Source organism: Elephas maximus, chromosome 3 (genome assembly GCF_024166365.1).
Source record: "Elephas maximus indicus isolate mEleMax1 chromosome 3, mEleMax1 primary haplotype, whole genome shotgun sequence".
NCBI classification, from domain to species: domain Eukaryota; kingdom Metazoa; phylum Chordata; class Mammalia; order Proboscidea; family Elephantidae; genus Elephas; species Elephas maximus.
In genome coordinates, this window is record NC_064821.1 from 110,622,925 (window position 1) to 110,637,870 (window position 14,946).

Genomic DNA, 14,946 nt, shown 5'->3' on the forward strand with positions numbered 1-14,946 from the left:
TGCTGTCTTTCTGGACTATAACTTTAAATGATATCTCTTGTCATGAAAATTATGTTCACACAACCCACATGTGTTCTAGCCCACACTTTTTTTTTTTTTAATTGTGCTTTAGGTGAAAGTTTATAGCTCAAGTTAATTTCTCATACAAAAATTCACACACCTATTGTTATGTGACCCTAGCTGCAATCCCTACAATGTGACAGTACACTCCCCTTTTCCACCCCAGGTTCCCTGTGTCCATTCAACCAGTTCCTATTCCTTTCTGCCTTTTCATCCCACCTCCAGTCTGGAGCTACCCATTTAGTCTCATGTATCTACTTGAACTACGAAGCACACTCTTCACCAGTATTATTTTATGTTTCATAGTCCAGTCTAATCTTTGTCAAAAGAGTTGGCTTCGGGAACGGTCTTAGTTCTGGGTTAAAAGAGAATCTGGGGCCATGTCTTTGGGGGTTCCTCTAGTCTCAGTCAGACCATTAAGTCTGGTCGTTTTACATGAATTTCTAGCCCACACATTTGACTTAGAGTCAGGAATCATGTCCAATACATATATTACAGTCCTACAGATTATCAAAATCAAAATCTAACCTGAGTTCTCGCCTTGACAATGACATCAACTAGCTCTGTGCTTCTGGGACAGTCACAAACTTGACTGCAAGTTCCTTAAGGACAAGAGCAAGATCTTCCCATCTCTACAGCTTCAAGGCATAGCTAGCATAGAGCTCTGAACCTAACAGAAATTTATTTGTTCAATACATTTCTTAAGATGCTACCAGGTGCTATGGCTATACTAGGGAACAAGAATGACAAGGTCCTTTAATATAGAAACAAATACAATATTTTAAGTGTTGGTTTAATTAATGAATCAAAGCCAGAAAATGTCATACCCAGAAATGACACTAATGGTTAATTAATTCAATCCACTCATATTATAAAAGAGGACACAGACCAAGAGCAAGTAGCAAACAAATGTAAAGATTAGGTTTAATCAGCATTCCCAAACTATGTTTTAAATTAAATCAGTGTTTTCAAACTAAGTTTCTGGAACCCTGTATTTCTATGAAAATAACTGTTTGACACACGTATTCCTGAAAAAAAGGCGGAGAAGGAGAATGGGGGTCCAAACCTGTGAGTTTCTAGCTTCTATAAAAATGTTTTGTCAAGGGACTTTTTAAATGGAATATATATTTGGGAAGTCTAAACTATATTATCTCTATGCTCTTTCAATCGCCTCATATGCATGTGAAAGCTGGACAATGAATAAGAAAGACCAAAGAAGAGTTGATGCCTTTGAATTATGGTGTTGGTGAAGAATACTGAATATACCATGGACTGCCAAAAGAACGAACAAATCTGTCTTGGAAGAAGTACAGCGAGTTTGCTCCTTAGAAGCAAGGGTGGTGAGACTATGTCTTACATACTTTGGACATGTTATCAGGAAGGATCAGTCCCTGGAGAAGGACATCAGGTTTGGTAAAGCAGAGGGTCAGCGAAAAAGAGGAAGACCTTCAATGAGATGGACTGACACAGTGGCTGTAACAACAGGCTCAAGCATAACGATTGTGAGGACGGTGCAGGACTGGGCAGGGTTTGTTCTGTTGTACACAGGGCTGCTATGAGTCTAAACCCACTCGGCAACACCTAACAGCACAACATGCTCCTTCATTTCTCAATTTCTATAAATTTATCTGAGAGCATCAATCTCAGAAGATCTTCTTTTCTAGATAGGTAACTTAATATACCAGATTCTCCCAAAATAGGCATATTCATTCATTCATTCACTCACTCATTCATATTGTTTCTCTCTCTTACACACACACACACACACACACTACACCTATCCTAAAATTGGATGCACTCAAGCATAGGGGTAAAATCTAAGATTTCAGTTGAATTAGATCAGACTAAAGTGAGGGAAGCGGGAACATAATGGGGAGAAGAAAAAGGCATTTCTACCATGTCGTCTCAAACAGGTGATCTGGAAGGTAATGCCTGGGAAAAGTTATATTTACCTTACTCAATAAACCAAACACCTGAGGGAAAGTCCTTATAATTCTGATAATAGCAGGAGGGAACAGACAAAATAACCCAAGGAGAGAGAGAAAATAACAGTCACTTAAGGGAACAGAGGAGGCTCCCTCCCAAATGACCCTCTGCCTTTATTTGCCTCTGCCTTCTTGATTGTTCTCCTGCTCTGAGCCACCTGATTTTCCTGTTTTTAGTCTTGATCTTTTCTCAAGTCTTCTTTTTTCACCTTGTGACTGGATGAGTTATATGACACACTGGCAGCTGGCCACAGAGCCTTCCCAGAACAGAGACCACTTTTCAGGAAACCTTGCCTCATTCCCAGCTGGTGGGGAGGGGGTGACAGAGAAAGGAGAGGCAGAGTGTGAAATGATAGCAAGTTCAAACAACAAGATGTGGGAATCCAAGCAGATATCTGCCCACAAAAACAGACAATGCTAGCTGTATCCAATTCATATTTAGTACACATACATATTTTTATGTATGTATACTTATCTTTAGAAATGGAGTTTAATTTAAGACACTTTGTGCCACTAGGATTCCTCTATATGTTAAATATTAGTGTGAAAGTTTTTATGTATGAGAAGTCTTTTAACAGTGAAAGTTCACAGATCCCTCTGCTGTGTATTTTCTTGGACTAATAAAGACAGAAGTGACCATTTGAAGGCATATACTATGTCCAGGTCTCTTGTAAAATTTCCCCAACATCTTCCCTACATCTCTTCCCCCAGAGTTACACAAACTACACACTGGAAACCTGTGCTCTATACCAAATTCACATACACATATTCCACTGAATCCCGTAGATTTTCGGAAGAAAAATCAAGTGGCAGATAATTTCCTTACCTAATTTCCTCCACTCCTATATTTATTCATGCAATTAAGCACTTCATAATTTTCAATGTGTATTTCCATGTAATATCTTACACAATCCCTGTGACAGCCTTGGCAGGGAGAAAGGTCATGTTCCAGCATCCACGTTTTCAGAGGCTGAAAGTGCCCCCCACTTCCCAATCTCCAAATGCTGGCAGGTCCCAGGACTCAGGCTGTCTTCACCTTTTCTCTACCTTCATGACCAAAGTGATCACATCCATCTGCATGATTTAAGTGCCATTTATATGCTTACAACTTCCCAACTTATATTTCAGAAGTCTAATCTCAAACATCCAACTACCCCTTCAACATCTCTACTTGGGCATATAAAAGGTATCTAAAGCATCACTCGCATAAAAACCAACGTTGATTCCTGTAACACTACTGCGCTCCTCCTCCTTTCATCCCTAGTGTTCACCATGTCAGTAAATGCCACCATGATTCACCAGGCTGCTCAGGCAAAAAGCCCAGAAGTCATTCTTGACACATCTCTTTCTCTCACATCCCACATCCAAGCCATCACAAATTCTATCGGCTTTCACTTCAAAATATGTCCCACATGCAACAATTTCTCACTACCTTCACTACTACCACCCTCACCTTCTTACCACAAGCACCAAGAAGGCCTGAGCTTTGTCAGTTTAATTCTCTGTTGTATCTGCAGGGTCTGGCACACAATAAATGCTCAATAAATGAATGACTCAGAGAGGTGAAATGACTCCTGGAGTAAGTTAATGGCAAAAGAGGTCTTGAACCCAGATCTCCAGGTAACTAGGGAATGATTTCCACCCTTCCACACCACCTCTTGATGCTTTAAAGAAAAAAGGGGAGAAAGGGAGATAAATAGTACTACCTTTCATTCTTGTGCTTGTTTTTATTTCTCCTTTTACCTCTCTTTCACATGTATATACTCAACGTCTTTTCCAACAGACTTCTACTCTAAAAAAAAATAAAAATTATTTTATTAGGAAATCCATACGGAGAAATGTTTGTGGATTCAAAGTGCAGTAAACTTTTCAGTAACAGCTCTATAACTGAGTCATTATTTTGGTAAAATAATACGAAGAAAAACTTTACGATGGCGAGAGACCAATTCAGATGCTTCCTTAGCCTAACCCCAATTGTGGACTAAAAATATCAGGACGTAGAATCTGGAGTGGGAGAGGGTACTTCTAAGAAGTAAAGAGATACAGGCATACATATTGTCTAAGTGCATTTATATATTCCTACTGGCATCCTTAAAAAAAGGAAAAGCTATTAGAAAATGAAACAGCTGGGTTCTGATTTTGGTTCTGAAAGAATAACAATTTTCTGCATGATGATCTCTGGGCCCTTCTCAGACCTGTGGAAAAGTAGCATTTAGAAAGAGTGGTAGACCCATTCCAGGCTCTGCCACAATAAATCTCTTCACCACTCTGAGTCTCAGGCTCCTCTTCTGTAAAACAAGTGCATTCAACAAGACGTGTTACAAGTGCCCTCCCAGTCCTGACATGCTAGGATTCCCCCAACTGTATAGAACTGGGTCTCTGAGAAGGCCCAGGAGCTACTTACAAGAGTAATACAATATACTCCTGAAATGAACATGTTCCTTTACTACCAGGTAGTAAGGACTACAAAAAAACTAGGAAGACTTAGCTCATACCAAAATTACACTGGTCACTTGAAACGTATTATGATCTTTAGTCTGCTATCCCCATTAGCCTGAATCCTCCTCAATCACATTTGAGTCAGGCTCAAAAGTGTTCAGCATTGCACCACGTGTCCAAAATGAAACTGGTAAAGAAAAAGAATAGTGATGAAATTAAGGAGACTACTGACCTCCTTAAGGAGCCCTGATGGCGTAGTGGTTAAGAGTTCCACGGCTAACCGAAAGGTTGGCAGTTTGAACCCATGGGAAAAAGATGGGGCAGTCTGCTTCCTTAAAGATTACAGCCTAGGAAACCCTACAGGACAGTTTTACTCTGTCCTGTAGGGTCACTATGAGTCAGAATCGACTCCACAGCAATGGGTTTATTGACCTCCTCGACAGAATATTTCAGGAACTTCAGAAATGCTAATGTATCTCTAAATAGTAAGGTAATTTAAAGAGATGCCAAGTCAGCACTGCTCAGGTTAAAACACTGATGCACTACTCACAAATAATTCTTATCAAATTCTTAAACATAGAACCTCTATTAAGCCATAAGTAAGGCTAAGTTTTTCAGCCTTTACTCTCATGGGTGGTGACCCTCTCAGAACAATGTGCATATTAGGCTGTATCCTTATTAATTTCAACATGATAAGGATCTCTCTATTGAGATACCATTTCCAGGTGCACTTCATTCATTTTCATATATTCCACTGTTCTAGCTTTCAGACAAATTCAGACAAGTCTTCTCATTTATTCCAATTAGATGGCGGGGGGGGGGACACACATTGTTTTGCTTAAATTAGTGCATGTAAGAGAAAGTCCCAAAGACCCCAGAGCAGAAACAGGTGGACAGGGCTCCTATCTTGCCCTGTCTTTGGGTTTTCACTCTTTTTACTAGCAAGATGCCATGTGAATAATTTTGATCAGACATTTGATTTGCTACATTTCATTCCAAGTTGCTAAAATGGAAGCATATGCTCACAGTGTTTAGAAAACATATGTGATACGTGTTCCTGGCATCCTTCTGTAAATAATGTAAATATTCAGTGTACACTGCAGTTGTAAACATAACCTCTACGAACAGGACAGGATGTGTAACAGAGATGGTCTTTCTCCAGCCCCAAAATTAAGCAAGTATTAAATTCCCAGGCACAGTCAGAATGCTGGCAAAGCTCTATCATCAAAAGCCAGCACCACTAAGCCAGCACCGGCACTATCATATACACAGAATAAATGGTTGCTGAATGAACAGGTAAATGAACAAATGCACCAAGAACACAGGAGCTGAGCTGTCTAGCATCATGCTATGCTCTTATTCCTCCTTCCTACTACTAAACTATATGAACGCAATATAAGGCATTCCAACCGAATTTGGTGTTTTATTTTCTTTTTCTCTAAATTACAGTTTGGTATTTAATAGTGTGTTTCTTTTCCCAGTTTGAGGGGTTTCTTCTTCCAGGAGCTACTGACAGGTGCATACTGCTTGGTCTGGGTATTCCGAAGAGAGGGTTTCAGAGGCAGAAGTGGGATGAAAGCAGGTGGGAGTGAAGTGGAGTTTCGTAGAGGGGAGGGGAAGACCTGGAAAGGAAACTGGCAGATTCCAAAGGTTTTAGGATAGAAGGGAAAGACAGGGTAAGGTGAGAAGAAAGGGTAGATAGAAGCAGCAAAAGTGGGAAAACTGATAGAGATGGAGGGAGTGATAGATAAAAAAAAAAAGTGTGTCCTTATAAGTGTTCAGAGAAAAGAAAATGGAAATTCTAATCCAGATCTAATTTTTGAAGTTTCAGTCCTTATTTTCTCAGGTTAATGCTTCAAAACATTAATCATTATCAATTCTCTGTCCAAGAGCTTTAAAAGTCAATGTATGGAATTAATTTGTTTTATTTAGCTCTTATTCTTGTGGGGAGGTGATCTTCTCAAAGGGATCAGCGTATTTAAGAAAAAAAACTATTGCCGCAGAGTTGATTCTGACTCCTGGTGACCCCACGTGTTACAGAGTAAAACTGATCTATAGGGTTTTCTTGGCTGTAATCTTTACAGAAGCAGATTGCTAGGCCTTTCTTCCAAGGTGCCTACCGACCTTTGAGTTATTAGTAAAGTGCAAACCACTTGAGCCACCCAGGGTATATAAAAAAAACATCTTTTATTAATTCTGAGACAATGTAAGTCTCTTTACCACAAAAGCTTCTGCCTTCTAAACTCCATACAGTTCCATGAAAATAATACTGAAATCAAAATGCTATCTTTATATTTATTTATTCTGACTTAATCCACAGGTTATAAGGCAGCTTATAAGAGTATATTTAATGAAACAGAAATACATAAAAACTAAAAATAAAAATCCAAGACCAAGGAAATTATAACATAGGATAAAAAGTCAAGACTGGGGAGAGTTAATTGCAGGCCATAGCTTTCTACATAGATATTATGGATGAGCCACAAATTTTGCCCAAGCTTCCTCAGGGTCAAAGAGAAAAGGAAAACATGATCAGATACATTATTCTCATTGTCAAAAAGGGAAAAGAAGATGCACCAGTGATTTGGGGAATGGAAAGTTTTTCTGGCCTTAATTCTAAAAGAAATCTCCACAGAGGGAAAGGGGGTTGTTTGAAATTTGATCCTCTGGGGCCTCTGAAGTCCTCCCAAACTGCAGGACAATAGCATTTAATTCTAATTACTTGGCGACTTATGCCACACTTAGGAATATCAACATAAAAAAAAAATAGGGCATTTATATTCCAAAAAATCAAATGAGAACACCAACCTAAGGACTGTACTTCATTTCCCTACTCTTTCACAAAGCCACTTTCCCCCTTCAAGTCTTCTGTCCTCTCCCTGCACTTACAGTTACTTCTTTAGGGCCCATCAGCCAAAATGGACAAGTGCCTAAAATGCAAAAACCAAACCAATCTAGCAAATTACTGGGGCAGAGAGAAACAAAGATACCATTCTTAGCCACTGACTAATCTAGTTGGAGAGATGAGAGTTAGATAAAACTGGAGAAAATTATCAGAAAACAGCTAAGAAATGCTAGACTTTTTTTTTTTAATTTTTATTGTGCTTCAAGTGAAAGTTTACAAATCAAGTCAGTCTCACATACAAAAATATATATACACCTTGCTATATACTCCTAATTGCTCTCCCCCAATAAGGCAGCACATGCCTTCCCTCCACTCTCTTTTCGTGTCCATTCCGCCAGCTTCTGACCACCTCTGCCCTCTCATCTCTTCCCCAGGTAGGAGATGCCAACGTAGTCTCAAGTGTCTACTTGATCTAAGAAGCTCATTCTTCACCAGCATCTTTTTCTATCCCATTGTCCAGTCCAATCCCTGTCTGAAGAGTTGGCTTGGGGAATGATTATTGTCTTGGGCTAACAGAAGGTCTGGGGGCCATGACCTCTGGGGTCCTTCTAGTCTCAGTCAGACCATTAAGTCTGGTCTTTTTACGAGAATTTGAGGTCTGCATCCCACTGCTCTCCTGCTCCCTCAGGGGTTCTCTGCTGTGTTCCCTGTCAGAGCAGTCATGGGTTATAGCCAGGCACCATCTAGTTCTTCTGGTCTCAGGCTGATGCAGTCTCTGGTTTATGTGGCCCTTTCTGTCTCGTGGGCTCACAATCAATTACCTTGTGTCCTTGGTGTTCTTCATTCTCCTTTGATCCTGGTGGGTTGAGACCAATTGATTTATCTTAGATGGCCGTTTGCTAGCGTTTAAGACCCCAGACACCACTATCCCAAGTGGGATGCAGAATGTTTTCTTAACAGATTTTATTATGCCAATTGACTTAGATGTCCTCTGAAACCATGGTCCCAAACCCCCACCCCTGCTACGCTGGCCTTCAAAGCATGCAGTTTATTCAGGAAACTTCTTCGCTTTTGCTTTAGTCCAGTTGTGCTGACCTCTCCCATACTGTGTATTGTCTTTCCCTTCACCGAAACTAGAACTTATCTAATTAGTGAATACCCCTCTTCCTCCTTCCCTCCCTCCCTCCCCACTGTCGTAACCATCAAAGAATATTTTCTTCTCTGCTTAAACTATTTCTCCAGGTCTCATAACAGTGGTCTTATACAATGTTTGTCCTTTTGCAACTGACTAATTTCACTCAGCATAATACCTTCCAGATTCCTCCATGTTATGAAACGTTTCACAGATTCATCACTGTTCTGTATCGATGCATAATATTCCATCATGTGAATATACCATAATTTATCCATTCATCCACTGATGGGCACCTTGGTTGCTTCCATCTTTTTGCTACTGTAAACAGTGCTGCAATGAACATGGGTGTGCATACATCTGTTCGTGTAAAGGCTCTTATTTCTCTAGGATATATTCCAAGGAGTGGGATTCCTGGATCGTATGGTAGTTCTATTTCTAGCTTTTTAAGGAAGTACCAAATCGATTTCTAAATGGTTGTACCATTTCACATTCTCACCAGCAGTGTGTACGTGTTCCAGTCTCTCCACAAACTCTCCAATATTTACTGTGTTTTTTGGATTAATGCCAGCCTTGCTGGAGTGAGATGGAATCTCACTGTAGTTTCGATTTGCAGAAATACTAGATTATTTTCAGTGAGGGGTTTTGTGCTACAAGAATAAGGCCAGAAATCCTTCCTACAGAGAGAGATTCAGAATAAACAATGAACAGGTGTTACGTGTTTAGTGCGACCATATAGTTTATCATTCAAACTGGGACACTTGAGAGTTAAAGAGGGTGCTATTAACAATTATACCTGACAACAGGTATAAACTGAGGCACAGGCAAATAAGGACATATGGTCAATCTATGTGTTCATCGGGACTTTATATTCCTACTGCATATACTTCCTCATAGCCCCAACAACATCATACGGAGTACAGCAGGCCAATAATATATTAATTATATTGACAATAAAAGAAAACACTTGCCAAAGTGATTAGTTAAGTAACTAACTCAAGGCCACAAAGAGAAATAGCAGAGCTGGGCTTCTATCCAGGTCTCCTGACTTCTAATCCAATGCCTTTCCATTAAATAACCTAAGTAATGAACTGGATCAGTCAAATATCAATGAGGTGGACCTATCTGAGAGTAACAAAGGCTGAAGACACTCTTTAACATAGGGAGAAAATACCTTCCTTTACGTTTTACATGTAAACATACCCAGGCTTATGTTTTAAGTATTTCACATTATTAACAGAAATTTCTCATTTTTCTTTGTTATTTCATTTCAAACAATATAAATATAAGCAAGAGTCCTAGAGAGCAACAACACAGATGCACAACAGGCCTAAAATTCAAAACTTATGAATTTTAATTCAAGCTCTCTATTTTAATACATCAACAATAATCTGTTTAAATGACCCCTAAAAAGACAATTACTGTGCTGTCACCTCCCCTACAATAAACACCAAATGATTATAGATAGCTGCTGTCGAGTAGACTCCAACTCATGGTGACCCTATGTACAAAAGAACTAAATGCTGCCTGCTCCTGCATCACCCTCATTGCAAGCACGCTCGCATCCATAGTTGCAGGTACTGTGCTAATCCATCTCACCAAGGGTCTCCCTCACCCTCTCTGGCCCTCTACTTCACCAAGCACATTGTCCTCTTCTAACTATTGATCTCTTCTAATGAGGTGTTCAATGCAAGTGAGTCAGACAATGTTCTGTTGTGATCCATAAGGTTTTCACTGGCTAATATTCAGGAGCAGATTGCCAGGCCTTTCTTCACAGTCTGTCTTATTCTGGAAGCTCTGGTGAAACCTGTCCATCATGGGTGACCCTGCTGGTATTTGAGATACCAGTGGCCTAGCTTCCAGCATCATAGCAACACACAAGCCACCACAGTATGACAAACTGACAGACGTGTGGTGGAGCAAATGATTAGGAAATGTTTTATAGAATTACTGGGCAATCAGTGATCACCTAATCTACTAATTCTCAAACCCAGTTGCACATTGTAATTACCTGGGAGCTTTTTAAAAAAATATATGACACTGGGTTTTTTTTTGGTTGGGTGTATGGACTCTAAGCTCTACTTTGGACCTACTGAATCAGGGTCTCCCAGGGTAGAACTAAGAGAAGCATATTTTTCAAACTCTCTAGGCCCAGCCTTATCTCTGGCCCCATCTGGCCAGCTCAAGATTCCCAAGGTAGACACAGGTAACACTCAACCCACCAGTAACCACAATTACGTCATTCTAGTCTCTCCTCTGCAACCCAAGGATTTCTATAATTTGCTTTTCCTACCTTCTGCAGTGCAGTGGCATCTAGCATTTATAAGCAACTGAGGATCTGCACATTGCAATCAGAAAGCTGTGGGGCAGGTCCTATTCACTCCTCCCCTAACACCCTTCCAAGCATCTTCTGAACTAGCCTGTGTCAAAAGATAGTACTGTTCACGCTCATAACATCAGCAATAATAGTTGATATTTGCTGCTAAGCACTTACTATGCCACTAACTGTGCTAATCACTTTGTATGCATGATCTCACTCATCTCCACACCAACCCTGTAAAGTGGGACTATCCTCATACCCATGTTAGATTCATTCTGAAACCGAAACAAACCTGTTGCTGTCAAGCCAATTTCAACTCATTGCGACCCTATAGGACAGAGGAGAACTGCCCCATAGGGTTTCCAAGGAGCAGCTGGTTGATTCCAACTGCCGACCTTTTCGTCAGCAACTGCGCTCTTCACCATTGTGCAACTAGGGCTTCATTCTACATTCTAAAAATTCTCGGAGAGGTTAAAATACCTTTCCCAAAATCATACTGCCAGAAAGTGGTAGAGCAAGAATTTGAACCTAAATCCCAAACTTCTCTCAATAAACACACTAACTAACCTGAAGCCATTCTGAGTCTTCTTTGCCTTCAGGACAGCTGGCTTCCATTAAGGTCAGACACTGCATGTGGCCAGCCCAAGATCACTGGGTTCTCAATGGAAAAAGAATCCAAGACATTCTTGAATGTTCTATTAGACTGAGGCTCCTATAACGTTAGCATCAGGAAAAGGAGCAAAGGTCCATTTCTAAAATGCAAACCCCTCCTTATAAAAGCACTCCTAAAAATAATCAGCAGTCCTTTTAGAAAAGGAAACATCTAGACTATGATGGTGCATCAAAGGTGATTCTTCAATGCATAATCTGGGGCTTTCCTGATTGGCTGGTTGGAGAGTAACTGGATTCAACATTTCAAATGCAGTATCACACATCAAGGATTTCTTACTATTTAGTTGCTCATCTGTATAAAGTAAAATGGGCTTCCAGGTGGATGTGTCTGACAGTAGGTTAGCCATATAATTTATTGTCCAAACTGGGAGATTTTTAAGGGTGAAAGTGGGGTGCTACTCATAATTATGCCGGGGAAATGAGCATAAAGTAGGATGTATGGTCACCCTACTGATGGCAGAATTCAGAAATGACAAAAGGGAAACCAATTGCCATGAATTCACTGAACACTGGGGCTCAGTTTAGTTCAACAGATAATTTTTATGTCAGCCTCTATGCTGGGGGCTGGTTACTTGAAGAGAAAATTCCTGCCACCCAGAAGTTAACAGGGAGAACTACTAGCCATTCAACGGTTGCAATGTAAGTTTTATACTAAGTGAAAAAGCAAACTGCAGAGTAACATGCATGGCAAGATTTCACTCTGACGGATGATTAGCGGACAGATGGGTGTGGTGCTGTAGGAGCAGAAAGCAGAATCTGCTAACTCACTATCAGGGCAAAGTTTCCCAGGGAGAGTATCCTGGGGCTGAGATCTGCAGAACAACAGATGATATTAAACAAGGTGGGAAGGGAGAAGAAAACACACTTCAGGTAGAAATGCGAGTATGCACAAAGGCACAGATTTGAGAGTGTGCAGAGACCCTTCCCTGAAGTGCAGAGGGTGCCGTGGAGGGTACACGTGAAGGTCGGTGGCCAGAAATGGGGCAAACGCAGTAAGGAGGGGCAGATTATGGTCTTTATGCTGTGGAACTAGGACTTTATAGTGAAGGTGAATGGAAGCCAATTAAGTGTTGATTTGAGAAAGACTAATAATAATAAATAAAGGTCATTCTGGATGAGCAAGAGATAGAAGGCAGAGACGCCAGCAGTTAGGAAGCAAAAGCAATGGTCCAAATAAGACATGATGCTGAATCAAAGAGTGGCATCCGTTTATGAACTGCCCCCCTCAGACAAGGGGCTAGGCATTGTGGATTCAAAGATAAAGTGGATCCACTCACTGTCTTATGGAAAGTGAAATCTACTGAAGAGACAGATATGCGAACAACTGTAACCTGAGATGATGACCATAGTTCGAACAAAAGGCTGAAATCAAACAACGGAATGTTTTGACTGCAAACACTTTAAAAACTGCTTAACAGAATGCTAACACAAAGTTTAGAGGTTGTTAAGTCCCAGGACAACATGGATATAAACTGCTAGGGAGAAAAAACCTTTCTGAGACAAAATGCCTCAGGAAGGATCTCTTCTATTAATTGGTTTTAAGGACATCTGAAAAATATCTGGCTAATATATTTAAAAGCCAACTATAATTAAAGTATTGCAACTTGGGACAGCGGGGGGTGGCAGGTGGGGAGGTCTTTTCTGAGCGCAAGATGAGGCTCAAGACTATTCAGTAAAAAACATTTCAGATTTTTAAGTCTGACCCAAGTTAAAATCCCACTTACTAGCCACATGACCTTGAGCCAATTATTTTACCTGTCTCTCTTCATTACAAAATGAAAACAAGCACACCTACATATTGCAGGATTATCAGGAGTAAATGATTAACCAGGATTCTTGGTTAAAACGGCAGATTGAACACATGTTCAATTTCATTCCCCCTGAAACTGCACTAAAATACAGCAAGGTTTTTTTGTTTTAAGACCAAATCCACAAATATGGGAGGGGAATATGAGAGAAAACTCCAACAAAGTGTTAGAAGCTGATAGTCAGATGAATGTGTAGAAAGTGACTTAGGTAATCCATGAAAACTGAATCCCAAGTTGGCAGTAGCGAACACTGAAAATCAAACCAGTAAACAAGAAAGAAGCCTCGAAAGTCACAGGGATTGGGAGGGAAAACTCTTACTCAACACAAAGGTCAAATCTTGGTGGAGGAGATACTGTGATGTGGACTGAGTGACTTCTAACTCTACCCCTGCCATCATCTAGCTCGGGACCTTAGACAAGTCAGGTAACCCCTTGGGCTTCAGTTCTCCCCACTGTAAAACAGGGGGGCAGATTAACGACCACTGAGCTCCCTGGAGGCAGCAAGGCAGTCCTTACGTTCCTGCTTTCTGATTCACTGTCCTGTTGCCAATGTCTTACTGGTAGGGAAATTAAGGGACACAGTCTCAAATTCAAGTGCTTTTACACAGAGTTTAAATCTTAAAAGCTTTTTATAAATCCTATGCTTTAAGATAGTTAAATGTATCCAGTACCTTTTAACCTGAAAAGTGCGAAAGCCAAGGAAAAGTTGAACTCATGCCCATTTCTATTATGATTGTTTTTTAAAAGTAACTCATAAATGTGCATGACTCACACATCTGAGTAGAATGAGACATCCCTTTATCATTTCATCCTCCAGTGCCAGTAATCCCACATTACACTGTGTCAAAGCCCTTTAATAAATGTAGCATGTGTTTCTGGCCACACTCCAAAAACAAGCACAGGACTGCTGCATTAGGAAAAAACCTAAGCTAGGATTTCTGGGATTCAAAATACAGAACAGGATCCCCAGTCAGTCGCCAAAAATATGATTCCCTCACCTGTCCCTCCTCACCATATACAGCCACCTTGGCCTTTAATACCTGAAAGCATAACAATTATCCCTCAGGCTTATACAGCCTTTGAAGTTTACAAAGTATTTTCACATCTATTAACTTATATTAACTTAGTTGATCCCCCAGTGACTCTATTTGCTAGAGTGCACAGGGCAGACATTACTGTGGCCATTTTACAGATGAAGAAATTGGGATCAGAAAGTATAAGTGATTTGTCTAAGGTTATGAAGCCAGCAAGCGGTAGAGCTGGGACTTGCACCCAGATCATCCAACACAAAAACTGGGTTCTTCTCACCAAATTGCTTTGTTATCTGAGATAGGAAAATAAGTGATCAAAATGAAACCTGTAGGAAACTCTCGTGGTTTTACTTACAGGAGCAGTTTCATCTTTAGTAAACGACGATTCTTAAACTTTCTTCTCCCTTTCTTAATCCCTTTGTATCCTTGGTTGTTGTAGCCGTCACTTCTTGTCCCTACCCTTAATATCACCAATGACTGAATCCTGTCTAGTGCAGAAAAAAAACAAATATATAAAGAAGTGATGAAGCCAAAATTAGAGCCAGGTCCAGTGATGGTTCTATGGCTAAATCCAATCCAATTTACTCCCATCCCCTTTCTTTCCCACCTCTCTCAAAGCAGATCAGGAGAACCTCAGAAGTCTGGGGGCAGGGG

The 14,946-nt window shown here is 40.4% G+C and overlaps 1 protein-coding gene across 7 annotated transcripts in view; it reads right to left on the reverse strand.

Moving 5' to 3' along the window:
* The window catches only part of JAK1 (Janus kinase 1), a 172,694-nt gene that overhangs the window by 81,430 nt on the left and 76,318 nt on the right, over window positions 1-14,946 (reverse strand). The window contains exon 2 of one of the 7 annotated variants that reach the window (XM_049879491.1): window positions 3,752-3,832. The exons of 5 other annotated variants lie outside the window; for them this stretch is intronic. The gene's annotated coding sequence lies outside the window, so the exon portion shown is untranslated. Of the gene's footprint in view, window positions 1-3,751; window positions 3,838-14,946 lie in introns of all 7 variants that reach the window. One more of the 7 variants, XM_049879490.1, reaches the window with a different exon arrangement.